General features: G+C 40.8%; 1 pseudogene; it reads left to right on the forward strand.

Annotated features, from left to right (window-relative positions):
* Positions 1-13,130, forward strand: part of LOC104993891 — a 17,271-nt pseudogene extending 4,141 nt beyond the window's left edge.
* Positions 13,131-14,508: the final 1,378 nt, after the last annotated feature.

Raw genomic sequence — 14,508 nt, forward strand, 5'->3', positions numbered from 1 at the left:
GTGATTTTGGAGCCCAAAAAAAATAAACTCTGACACTGTTTCCACTGTTTCCCCATCTATTTCCCATGAAGGGATGGGACTGGATGCCATGATCTTCGTTTTCTGAATGTTGAGCTTTAAGCCAACTTTTTCACTCTCCACTTTCACTTTCATCAAGAGGCTTTTTAGTTCCTCTTCACATAATCTCTGTAGAATAGATTGTTTCTTAAGTGTAAGTAATGTAAGAAAATACTATAACTAAAAACACTAAATAATTCCCCAGGCTAGATTACCTTTGTAGAATTCAATAAAGAAATTCTGGCAAGCAGAAACTGAGGTGTACAAAGATATACAAAAATCTTTACTCTTGTCACATGAAACCCAATCTCTTATCCACAAAAACATTTATGCCTTTTGTTTTTGTCTACTAAGCATTTAATAGAGTACAAATTTAATATAACAACGCATCTTAGTTCAGAAACCGGGTTGACAGTGAAAGTGACAAGTGGAATAGAGGACTGTCCCCACTCCCTGTGAACCACTTCCCAGGGACCATTCGGTTTCTACAAGACAGTCTTCTATTTTTCTTCTACTTCTCAAGAACATTCTTTCTGGCTCCTGGCTCTCTCTGCATCCTTGGCAAGCCTGTCTGCCCTCAAGGTGATAGCCAATCCATCCCTTGCTGTCTTCCCTATCTGAGACTGTCAGCGAATATCTGCATCTCTTTCTGGCCATCTGCAGAGGGCCTGTGGGAGGAAAAGCCCCAATCCTGGGTCCATCTCTGCCTTATCTGAAGGCTAAGAGTGATGAGCTCAGGGCTGGTGTGCATAGATCTGGAACCAACATGACCCAGGAATTCACCTGCAGTACCAGGGCAATAACCCCTGAAACATTTGTGCTGTCCAAGGTTCTGAAAGGTTCTCCTTCAGAGTTGTAGGCCTGGAGCTCCTGCAGCCTCCTGAAGGCACAGACTTGCTGCAGCCTCGCCTAGGGTCCCCTCGCATCAGTGGCCCCTGACCACATTGATGGGAGGTTATCTTTGTGGCTGGCTTCTGGAAAGTGCATCCGGTCAGCCTCAGAGGAAGTACAGATCTGTCATGACATCTCTGCTTGGCCTTGGTGAAAAGCTCTTGTCTTTTCTTCTCCAGTTTTTTGGGCATTATATTTCTTTTGAGCCTCCCCTTTGAAAACCAAATGAAATGTAAAATTTGAACAAAATGGGGGATGAAACCCCTGCCAGTCATGGAGAATGTTCTCAGCACATTTGGATAACCACACTGCAGTCTCCCCAGTGAGATGAACCTCAAATTGCTCTGTGCATCAGATTTATTCAAAGGATTGACAGAACTCAGATTTCTGGCTCTCAATGCCAGTAGTCTGGGATGGAAACAAGAGATTGCATTTCCAAGCATTCCCATTGGGTGGTGATGTTGCTAGTATAGGCACCACACATTGAGAACTGAATCCTCGGGCATCAAGCAGATATTCAAAAAACAGAAAGTTTCAGGTCATCAGCCAGTACCATTCCAGACTTTCCCCTACTCATCCTCCTTTGAGGATGTTTTCCTTTTCCCATCCCTGTCACTGTCAACAATACACAGGCTGGTCCCCTGAATCCAACATCACCAGGACAAAGAGATCACACAGTTCTTTGAATACCAAGACAATAATATCTTTCTGATATCTCCTTTTTTACTTTCCTTTAAAACACACAATCACCTGGTTTTCACCATCCTGTAGTACCACATCTCCAGTGTGATCATGTACCTCTCAACCCTCAGATACTTTGCTTTCAAATCCAAGTCCCATCTTCCCTCAAATATTCTCCTGCTTATGCCATAACTTGGAAAAGCCATATTCCCTTCATAAAGTTCCTTTCTTCCACTGTAAACAGCTATTTTTCTCCCTTCTTCCCCTCCTCCTGTCCCTCTCTCTCCTATCTCACTTAGTGATTGAAGCTTCTTACATCAGTAACGCTTTCACATTTATTCAACACATTCTTCCAGGCAATGCCATCTGTTTCCCTGGCTTCAGATATTCTTAATGAGTGGACATGGAACAACAAACTGGTTCCAAATTGGGAAAGGAATACATTGAGGTTGTATACTGTCAACTTGTGTATTTAACTTATATGAAGAGTACATCATGCGAAATTCTGGGCTGGATGAAGCACAAGTTGGAATCAAGATTGCTGGGAGAAATATCAATAACCTCAAATACACAGATGACACCACCCTTATGCAGAAGTGAAGAAGAACTACAGAGCCTCTTGATGAAAGTGAAAGAGGAGAGAGAAAAAGTTGGCTTAAACCTAAGCATTCAAAAAACTAAGATCATGGCATCCAGTCCCATCACTTCACGGCAAATGGATGGAAACAGTGGAAATAATGGAAAAGGTGACAGACTTTATTTTCTGGGGCTCCAAAATCACTGTGGATGGTGACTGCAGCCATGAAATTAAAAGACACTTACTCCTTGGAAGGAAAGTTATGACCAACCTAGATAGCATATTCAAAAGCAGACACATCACTTTGCCAACAAAAGTCTGTCTAGTCAAGGCTATGGTTTTTCCAGTGGTCATGTATGGATGTGAGAGTTGGACTGTGAAGAAGGCTGAGTACCGAAGAATAGATGCTTTTGAACTGTGGTGTTGGAGAAGACTCTTGAGAGTCCCTTGGACTGCAAGGAGATCCAACCAGTCCATTCTAAAGGATATTGGTCCTGGGTGTTCTTTGGAAGGAATGATGCTAAAGCTGAAACTCCAGTACTTTGGCCACCTCATGTGAATAGTTGACTCATTGGAAAAGACTCCGATGCTGGGAGGGATTGGGGCAGGAGGAGAAGGGGACGACTGAGGATGAGATGGCTGGATGGCATCACCGACTCAATGGACATGAGTCTCAGTGAACTCCAGGAGTTGGTGATGGACAGGGAGGCCTGGCATGCTGCAATTCATGGCGTCACAAAGAGTCGGACATGACTGAGCGACTGAACTGAACTGAACTGAACAGAAATGTATTTTTTAAAAGAAAACAAAGTGTATAAAACAACAAGAGAAATAATATTATCCTCTGGTAAAGCAGAGCTCCCTAGGTTGAGTTATCAGTCATCAGCCATGTCCCTGGGTCTTCAAGCTCTCCTTCTTGCTCCCAGAACTGCTGGAACTGTCTGGACTCCATTTCTCTTCAGTCCTCAGCACCCACCCTGTGACTGCATCCACAACCCTCTGGGGTGGGGGCTGTTGACTGTCTCTCAGTACTTCACAAGTTAAGTCCTCCAGCTGGAGAAGCTTTCCTGGCCCCTCTTGTTCATTTCCAGATCAGTTTCCTCCTCCCTAAAGTGATGTCCTGAGTCCATTTCAGATCTTCATGCTTTCCTGTGATGCTTTAAAAGAAAGACCCCTCACGGTTATGAAATTGACATAAATGCTTTATTATTACTTTATACAGCTGCAAAAAATAATAATTCTGATGTGGTATGATTATTGATTTATGACATGAAATAGTTTCATGCTTTCATAATTCAACCTCATAGAGTATGAAGTTAGTATTTTACATCATTTCTTACACTTGTTGAACATATACTTCAATTCCATATCTCCAATCACAGGTTGTCCTGATGTGATATATTTTATACTGGAAAGTCACTGCTGATCACTCTGTTTTGCTAGAGATAAATAAATTATATACAGATAGATAAGGCAAAATAGAATGTATGTGTGTGTGTTTGTGTAATTTTTATTTGATTATAACATAACTCAGCTGTTGCTTCTGAAATGACTCTTAACATTGTTTGTAGCACACACCTGAGAAATACCCTAAATTTATACAAATTTGTATAATTAAGAATCATACAAATATAGAAATGCACATATAAGAAAAGCAACACCATTCACCATTGCAATGAAAAGAATAAAATACTTAGGAATATATCTACCTAAAGAAACTATATATAGAAAACTATAAAATACTGATGAAAGAAATCAAAGAGGACACTAATATATGGAGAAATATACCATGTTCATGGATCAGAAGAATCAATATAGTGAAAATGAGTATATTACCCAAAGCAATCTATAGATTCAATGCAATCCCTATAAGCTACCAATGGTATTTTTCACAGAGCTAGAACAAATAATTTCACAATTTCTATGGAAATACAAAAAACCTTGAATAGCCAAAGCAATCTTGAGAAAGAAGAATGGAACTGGAGGAATCAACCTGTCTGACTTCAGGCTCTACTACAAAGCCACAATCATCAAGACAGTATGGTACTGGCACAAAGACAGAAATATAGATCAATGGAACAAAATAGAAAGCCCAGAGATAAACCCATGCACCTATGGACACCTTCTCTTTGACAAAGGAGGCAAGAATATACAATGGAGAAAAGACAATCTCTTTAACAAGTGGTGCTGGGAAAACTGGTCAACCACTTGTAAAAGAATGAAACTAGAACACTTTCTAACACCATCCACAAAAATAAACTCAAAATGGATTAAAGATCTAAACATAAGACCAGAAGCTATAAAACTCTTAGAGGAGAACATAGGCAAAACACTCTCCGACATACATCACAGCAGAATCCTCTATGACCCACCTCCCAGAATATTGGAAATAAAAGCAAAAATAAACAAATGGGATCTAATTAAAATTAGAAGCTTATGCACAACAAAATAAACTATAAGCAAGGTGAAAAGACAGCCTTCAGAATGGGAGAAAATAATAGCAAATGAAGCAACTGACAACTAATCTCAAAAATATACAAGCAACTCCTGCAGCTCAATTCCAGAAGAATAAACGACCCAATCAAAAAATGGGCCAAAGAACTAAACAGATATTTGTCCAAAGAAGACTTACAGATGGCTAACAAACAAATGAAAAGATGCTCAACATCACTCATTATCAGAGAAATGCAAATCAAAACCACAGTGAGGTACCATTTCACACCAGTCAGAATGGCTGCTATCCAAAAGTCTACAAGCAATAAATGCTGGAGAGGGTGTGGAGAAAAGGGAACCTTCTTACACTTTGGTGGGAATGCAAACTAGTACAGCCACTATGGAGAACAGTGTGGAGATTCCTTTAAAAACTGGAAATAGAACTGCCATACGACCCAGCAATCCCACTGCTGGCATACACACTGAGGAAACCAGAAGGGAAAGAGACACGTGTACCCCAATGTTCATCACAGCACTGTTTTACAATAGCCAGGACATGGAAGCAACCTAGATGTCCATCAGCAGAAGAATGGATAAGAAAGCTGTGGTACATATACATAATGGAGTATTACTCAGCCATTAAAAAGAATACATTTGAATCAGTTCTAATGAGGTGGATGAAACTGGAGCCTATTATACAGAGTGAAGTAAGCCAGAAAGAAAAACACCAATACAGTATACTAACACATATATATGGAATTTAGAAAGATGGTAATGACAACCCTGTATGAGAGACAGCAAAAGAGACACAGATGTATAGAACAGTCTTTTGGACTCTGTGGGAGAGGGAAGGGGGGATAATTCGGGAGAATGGCATTAAAACATGTATAATATCATAAAAAAAAGAAAAGCAGCAGTTTACTTTTTAAAACTAATTTATGAATCTGAATTTGGGACTACTACATTTAATTTAAAAAATAAAGAGACGGTATGTGAACTTAGGAAAGAGCTGAAATTTGTACAGCAAGTTTCCTTGATTTTTAAATAATTTCCAAACTATGTATCACACAATATTTTTCCATAGAGTTGTCCTTAACAGTTTGGTAATTTCACCTTATAAAAATAGGTTTGGAAGAATTGTACATAAAAAGAAATACACACAGGAAAGAATCAAAATAAAAATAAAATTGCTAAAATTTTTGAATTTCAAAAAATCAGACCATATATAAGAGTAAACAACACATATGAGTGATATGAAAAGATGTTTAGTAATATGAGAAAGGTCATTATAGAGGAATGAAGAAACATAGAAAACTATGTTAAAGAATGCAGAAGCATGATAGAAAGAAAAATACGTATATACAATTAAGAAAACAAAATGAAGGCATAGAAGACAGAGAGGGAATATTATAACTGGCAGATAAGAGGAAAAGCAGGAAGGAATCCAAGAGGAATTTAAGGTCACAAAGGAATAAATAAATTAACAGCAGAAACGAGGATTAACTAAAGCATTCAAAGAAGGTGGAAGGTTAGAAAGGATATAAACACTTATTAAAAAGTTGATAAATTACAAGTAGCTCATACAGTTCAATACCAGAAAAACAAACAACCCAATCAAAAAGTGGGCAGAAAAAAAAAAAAAGTGGGCAGAACACCTAAACACATATATATCCAAAGAAGACATATAGATGGCCAATAAACACATGAAAAGATGCTCAACATTACTCATTATTAGAGAAATACAATAAGGTATTATCTCACATCAGTCAAAATGACCATCATCAAAAAGTCTACAAGCAATAAACGCTGGAGAAGGTGTGGAGAAATGAGAACCCTCTTACAGTGTTGGTAGGAATGCAAACTGATCCAGCCGCTATGGAGAACAGTATGGAGGTTCCTTAAAAAACTAGGAATAAAACCACCACACAACCTAGCAATCCCACTACTGGGCATATACGCTGAGGAAACCAGAATTGAAAAGAGACACATGCACCCCAATGCTCATCGCAGCACTATTCACAATGCCTAGGACATGAAGCAACCTAGATGTCCATAAATGGACATAAATGGATAAAGAAGCTGTGGTGCATATACACAATGGAATATTCAGTTCAGTTCAGTCACTCAGTCGTGTCCGACTCTTTGCAGCCTCATGAATTGCAGCACGCCAGGCCTCCCTGTCCATCACCAACTCCCGGACTTAACTCAAACTCATGTCCATTGAGTCAGTGATGCCATCCAGCCATCTCATCCTGTGTCATCCTCTTCTCCTCCTGCTCCCAATCCCTCCCAGCATCAGAGTCTTTTCCAGTGAGTCAACTCTTCACATGAGGTGGCCAAAGTACTGGAGTTTCAGCTTTAGCATCATTCCCTCCAAAGAAATCCCAGGGCTGATCTCCTTCAGAATGGACTGGTTGGATCTCCTTGCAGTCCAAGGGACTCTCAAGAGTCTTCTCCAACACCACAGTTCAAAAGCATCAATTCTGCGCTCAGCTTTCTTTATAATCCAACTCTCACATCCATACATGACCACTGGAAAAACCATAGCCTTGACTATATGGACCTTTATTGGCAAAGTAATGTCTCTGCTTTTGAATATGCTATCTAGGTTGGTCATAACTTTCCTTCCAAGGAGTAAGCGTCTTTTAATTTCATGGCTGCAGTCACCATCTTCAGTGAATGGAATATTACTCAGCTATAAAAAGAAATGCATTTGAGTCAGTTCTATTGAGGTGAAGGAACCTAGAGCCTATCATATAGAGGGAAGTCAGAGAAAGACAAATATCAAATATTAACATATATATATAATCTAGAAAGATAGTACTAACGATCCTACATGCAGGGCAACAAAGGAGACACAGACATGAAGAACAGACTTCTGGACACAGTAGGGGAAGGAGAGGGTGGGATGTTTTGAGAGAATAGCATTGAAACATATAGATTACCATATGTAAAATAGACAGTCAGTGGGAGTTCAGTGCATGATGCGGGGAAGCCAGTGCTCTATGACAACATGAAGGGATGGGATGGGGAGGGAGGTGGGGAGGGGTTTCAAGAGGGAGGAGATACATGTATACCCAATGTCAATTCATGTTGTTGTATGGCAAAAACAATCACAATATTGTAAAGTAATTATTCTCTATTTTTTTTTTAATTTAAGATTGATAAATTAAAAATAAATATCAATATAATAAGTGAGTTTGAAGACTATAAAGTGGAAAAAATATATATTAATCAGAGCAATGAGAACTACAGACAAAGAGAAATGAAAGGGAGAAAACAGCAGAATAAAAGGAATAGCAGAAAACAGAGATGAGAGAAATGGAATAGAAAACAAATGACAAGGAAAAAAGCATAAGAAAAATTTCAATTGGCAGGTGAATGGATAAGAGAGTCGTAGTACATATACACAATGGAATATTAGTCAACTATAAAAAAAGAACGCATTTGAGTCAGTTCTAATGAGGTGGATAAAACTGGAGCCTATTATACAGAGTGAAGTAAGCCAGAAAGAAAAACACCAATACAGTATATTAACACATATATATGGAATTTAGAAAGATGGTAACAATGACCCTGTATGCAAGATAGCAAAAGAGACACAGATGTAAAGAACAGACTTTTGGGCTCTGTGGGAGAAGGCGAGGGTGGGACGATTTGAGAGAACAGCATTGAAACATGTATACTACCGTGTGTGAAACAGATGGCCAGTCCAAGTTTGACGCGTGAAGCAGGGCACTCCAAGCTGGTGCACTGGGACAACCCAGAGGGATGGGATGGGGAGGGAAGTGGGACGGGGGTTCAGGATGGGAGACTCGTGTACGCTCTTGGCTGATTCATGTCAATGTATGGCAAAAACTGCCACAATATTGTTAATTAGCCTCCAATGTAAAATAAATAACTTTTTAAATAGTTTTTAAAAAATAGAAAGAAAATTTTCAAAGCCAGAAGGATCGAGGAAAGTCAGTTCTCACAAAGAATGGCCAGTTCTCTCCCTTCATGCAAGAGCTGCAGACAGGGAGGGGACTTATTGAGTCTGAGCTTTCAGTGTTCAAAGGATTCCTCTGATGAACTGGGATGCAGGTGTGTGCCTGGGTCCAGGATTCCAGTAGGCAGGGCGTACTTTATCCCCATGAACTATAAAACTTTTTGTGCACAGTGAACTTTCTGATTTGTCCAGAGGAATAGCAAATTACTCTCTGAGTTGCAGGGGGTTCTCTTAATAAATGTGGAGGTGTTTTTATTTAGTCACCACCCGAGGTCACAAATATCTCTTCCTAACTTTCATAAGTGTTTATACAAAGCTCAACAATACTAGAGGAGAAAGGAAATCCAGTGTTATTTTCAGTCGCTAGAAAACAAAAAATTTTATTTCACTAGTTAAAGTATAGCAACACAGAGAGCAATTTCTTTCTTCTGAGGCATCTTTTGACCTATAATTTATGTTGGAGCTTCCAAATCTCTGCTAAATTAAATAAAAAGAAATATAAATGCTAGAATCTGAGGTAATAAACCAAAACTGAACTGTAATTGATTACCACACAATAAGTGGCAGAATGCACAAACTTGATAATATAAGCAAATTTATTTATTATTTTAATTTATTTTTGTAATTTGGTAGAGCTATCCAAATATTACATCCTGAAATAAACCAACCAGCCTGAAAAACAAAAGGAAGCTAAAATTCATGTAGTGCCCTGGCCAACGAGATAAGCACTGACTTCAGATTTCTTTGCACAAAAATAATCAACAGAACCAATGAGTTCCTACTCATCACAACAGTAATTTCTTAAGTATAAGATCAAAAGCATAGGCATGATGAAATAAAAAAATAGATAAATTAGACATCATGAAAATTAAAATCTTTTATGCATCAAAGGACACTATCAAGAGAGTGAAAAGGCAACACACAGAAAGGCAAATGATATTTTCTTTGGGGAGATTAAATACTTCCATAAATAAACTATTTGCCTACTTTGAAATTAGATATTTTTGTCTTCTTGTTGTTGAGTTATGAGTCTTGGTATACGTCAGATATTAATCTCTTTTAAATGACATAAGGGATGCATAAAAGTTTTTAATTTTCCTGATGTCTAATTTATCATTGTCAAATCCAAGATCATGAAGATTTTCCCTCTATGTTTTCTTCCCAAGATTTTTGTAGTTTTAGCTCTTACATTTAAGTCTTGATCCTTTATGAGTTAATCGTTGTGTATATGTGAGGTAAGAGCCCAACCACATTTTTTTCCTGTGGATGTCCAGTTTGCCCACCATAATTTGTGGACAAGAATGAATAGTCTCACTGGATGCTTGGGGCTAGTGCACTGGGACGACCCAGAGGGATGGTATGGGGAGGGAGGAGGGAGGAGGGTTCAGGATGGGGAACACATGTATACCTGTGGCGGATTCATTTTGATATTTGGCAAAACTAATACAATTATGTAAAGTTTAAAAATAAAATAAAATTTAAAAAAAAAGAATGAATAGTCTCACTGGATAGTCTTAATATCCATGTTGAAAATTAATTGATCGTATACCTGAGGTTTTATTTCTAGTCCCCCTATTCTGTCCACTTGTCTGTGTCTATCTCTATGTCAGTAGCACACTGTTCTGATTACTGTGGCCTAGAAGTTAAGTTTTAAAATCTGTCTTTTGGACAGTCTTTTTAAGAACAGTCTTTTGGACTCTGTGGGAGAGCGTGAGGGTAGGATTATTTGAGAGAATAGCATTGAAACATGTATATTATCATATGTGAAACAGATCGCCAGTCCAGGTTCAATGCATGAGACAGGGTGCTCAGGGCTGGTGCACTGGGATGACCCAGAGGGATGGGATGAGGAGGGAGGTGGGAGGGGAGTTCAGGATAGGGAGCGCATGTACACCCGTGGCGGATTCATGTCAATGTATGGCAAAACCACTACAATACTGTAATTAGCCTCCAATTAAAATTAAAAAGTTTATATTAGAAAAATAAAAAAACAAAATAAAATCTGGAAATGTGAGTCCTCTAATTATGCTTCTTATTCCAGGCTGTTTTGGTTCTTTGGGCTCCCTTCAAACTCTATATTTTATGTTGGGTATTTTCTAACAACAACAAATAAAAAACCACTGCAATTTTGATAGGAATAGCATTGAATCTGTATATTACTTTACTGTCATCTTAGCAATATTATGTGTTCCAAAGCGTGAACTCAGGATATCTTTTCATTTGCTTAAGTCTTAAAATTCATTTAGGTCTTCCTAGGTGGCTCTGTGGTCAAGGTCTGGGATGTTCATAACCTGCACACTCCTAAACAGGTGAAGAGTCCACCTGCCAATGCAGAAGACACAGATTTGACCCCTGATACATGAAGATCCCACATGCTGTAGAGCGACTAAGCTTGTGTGCCACAACTATTGGGCAAGACAAGGAGCCACAGTTACTAAAGCTCACATGCCCTAGAGCCTGCGTTCCGCAACAAGAGAAGCCACTGCAAAGAGAAGCCCACGCACAGCAGTTAGAGAGTGACCCCCGTTCTCCACAACCAGAGAAAAGCCCAAGCAGCCACGAAGACCTAACACAGCCAAAAATAAATAAATTTAAAATATGTTGTTGTTCAGTCGTGTCCTACTCTTTGCGACTCCATGGACTGCAGCACACCAGGTTTCCCTGTCCTTCACTATTTTGTGGAGTTTGCTCAGACTCATCGATAGTCGATGATGCCACCCAACCATCTCGTCTTCTGTCTTCCCCTTCTCCTCCTGTCCTCAATCTTTCCAGCATCAGGGTCTTTCCCAATGAGTCAGCTCTTCGCATCAGGTGGCCAAAGTATTGGAGCTTCTGAGTCAGCATCGGTCCTTCCAGTGAATATTCAGGACTGATTCCCTTTAGGCTTGACTGGTTTGATCTCCTTGCAGTCCAAGGGACTCTCAAGAGTCTTCTCCAACACCACAGTTTGAAAGCATCAGTTCTTTGGCACTCAGACTTTTTTATGCTCCAACTCTCACATCTGTACATGACTACTGGAAAAACCATAGCTTTGACTACATGGACCTTTGTCAGCAAAGCGATGTCTCTGCTTTTTAATACACTGTTTAGGTTTGTCATAGCTTTTCTTCCAAGAAGCAAACATCTTTTAATTTCATGGCTGCAGTCACCATCTGCAGTGATACTGGAGTCCGAGAAAACAAAGTCTGTCACTGTTTCCACTGTTTCCCTACCTATTTCCCATGAAGTGATGGGACTAGATGTGATGATCTTCATTTTTTGAATGTTGGGTTTTAAGCCAGCATTTTCACTCTCCTCTTTCACCCTCATCAAGAGGCTCTTTAGCTCCTCTTTGCTTTATGCCATAAGAGTGGTGTCATCTGCATATCTGAAATTATTGATATTTCTGGCAATCTTGAGTCCAGCACAGAACCTGCACACTCCAAGACAGGTCTGGCCTCGTTTGGCTCCTGGGAGGGAATCTCTAAGTCCTTGGAATGTCCTGTCTGATAAGAGTATCTTTGCTTAACTGGGGTCTTGGGTTGTTTTTCAGTCCCTCAGTCTTTGGGTTAGTTTTTTTGCACAAATCATGCAATTTTGAGTGACTCAGTAAATGGCCCTTTGTAGGTGGTTGTTGCTGAGTTGCTCAGTCATGTCCAACTCTGCAACCCCATGCAGAGGTCTGCATATATGACTGCAGCACGCCAGGCTTCCCTGTCCTTCACCATCCCCCGGAGCTTGCTCAAACTCATGTTCATTGAGTCTGTGATGCCATCCTACCATCTCATCCTCTATTGTCTGCTTCTCCTCCTGCCTTCAATCTTTCCCAGCATGGGGTCTTTCCTAGGACCCATTGTATATTTCTGAATCCATTGTAAAGTAGCATCTCTCCTGTAATGGGTACTGTTATGAATGTGCTGGAGCACAGTGTTCAGGAGGCCTCAAGAATCAAAGCACTTCCTTGTGCATTACATTTCCAATAAGGTGGAGTGTGTTCAAGAGTGAATCCCCACTCCTTGGCTCTCTCTTTGCCCTTTTCTGAATATACTGGCTGGTATCTTGACAAGTTAATCTACGGGAGTAGTGACCCTATCGTGGCTTAATAATTCCCTTCCTTCACTGCTTTGTTTGCAGACTGGTCAGCTAGCTGGTTGCCTTTTATCATATATTAAGTGTTAGTCACTCAGTCCTGTCCGACTGTTGGCAACGCCATGGACTGTAGCCCACAGGCTCCGCTGTCCATAGGATTTTCCAGGCAAGAATACTGGAGTGGGGTGCCATTCCCTTCTCCAGGGGACCTTCCTGACCGAAGGATCAAACCCAGGCCTCCTGCATTGCAGGCAGATTCTTTACCTCTGAGTCACCAGGTCGGTGGCCTGGGAAGTGCATTACAGCCACCTGTGAGGGCTTATAGACTGCTTCTAACAGCAACAGGATCTTGGAAGCATGGTTGCTGTCTTTATTGTTTGAAGTGAGGAGTCCGCTTTCTCTCCACATTGCCCCTTTAGCGTGCGCTACGCATAGTGAGAGGCTATGTGTATACTTACCCGCTTGCCTTTACTGAGTAGTAGGGCTCTTGTCAGAGCAGTAGTCTCTGCCTTCTGAGCTGGGCTCCTGGGGACAGGGCTTTGCTTCCACGATGTCTGTAAGGGTTATCACCACGCACCCAGTGCATCGCCTACCTCAGCCCACAAAGCTGCTTCCATTGGTCAACACGTCCTCATCTGGCTTGGCCAAAGGTTGATGCATTAAGTCCAGTCTGCTAGAGCATGCCGGCTCCATGACGTGTGGGCAGGCGTGCTCTGGGGATCGTGCACCATCAATCGGCAGCAATGTGGCTGGATTTAGGGCTGAGGAGCATTGAAGTCTCACTTTCAGATGGTCCAGGAGAAGGGCGTGGTATTTTCCCATTCTCCCAGAAGTCAGCCAACAGCCACCTCTTTGTTCCAGCAAAGAAAGGATGCGGTGAGGGACACACACAGTGGTGGGCTGCCTTGGGGGAGACGTCTCAGCTTCCAGAAGTATGTCACAAGTAGCCGCTACAACTAGAAGCCAAAGGGGCCATCCCTTAATGGTCTGTTCTAGTTGTTTTCAGGAGGAGGGAACATGTCGGCGGGTGTTTCCCAAAGTTCGCATTAACACTCCTATGAACATACAGTCTGAAAGGCTTCTTTAAGTCTGGCAGCACTAAAGCAGGAGCTGAAACTAACACTGTCTTTATGGTTTCAAAGGCTGCTTGGCATCTGCTAGTCCAAGTAAGGGGCTCAAAATCATAGCCATTTAAAGCCTCATAGAGGGGCTTTACTATGAGCTCATAGTTTGAGATCCAGATCCAACAGAACCCTGCCATTCCCAGAGACCCTCTCAGTTATCTACAAGTCTTGGGTATTCTCAAGCCTCCAACTGCCCATTTTCTGTCAGGTAAAAGACCCCACTGTCCTTTGGAAATGGAAAAACCTAGATATTTGACATGTTGCTTACATACTTGGGCCTTTTTCTGGGAAACCTTATATCCACAACTGGCCAAATAGTTCGTGGTTCTGATGGTATTTAGTAGACACTTATCACGGAGAAGGCAATGGCAACCCACTTCAGTGGGTTTTCTGGCCCATGGACAGAGGAGCCTGGTAGGCTGCAGTCCATGGGTCGCTAAGAGTTGGACACAACTGAGCTACTTCACTTTCACTTTTCCCTTTCATGCATTGGAGAAGGAAATGGCAACCCACTCCAGTATTCTTGCCTGAAGAATCCCGGGGACAGGGGAGCCTGGTGGGCTGCCGTCTATGGGGTCAAACAGAGTCAGACACGACTGAAGAGACTTAGCAGCAGCAGACACTTATCATAAATAGGGCTTACTATGAGCAAGTTATCCCCATATTGGAACATGAGTCCTTTAGCCTAT

The sequence above is a fragment of the Bison bison genome, unplaced genomic scaffold (assembly GCF_000754665.1).
Source record: "Bison bison bison isolate TAMUID 2011002044 unplaced genomic scaffold, Bison_UMD1.0 scf7180017864248, whole genome shotgun sequence".
In the NCBI taxonomy this organism is placed as follows: Eukaryota; Metazoa; Chordata; class Mammalia; order Artiodactyla; family Bovidae; genus Bison; species Bison bison.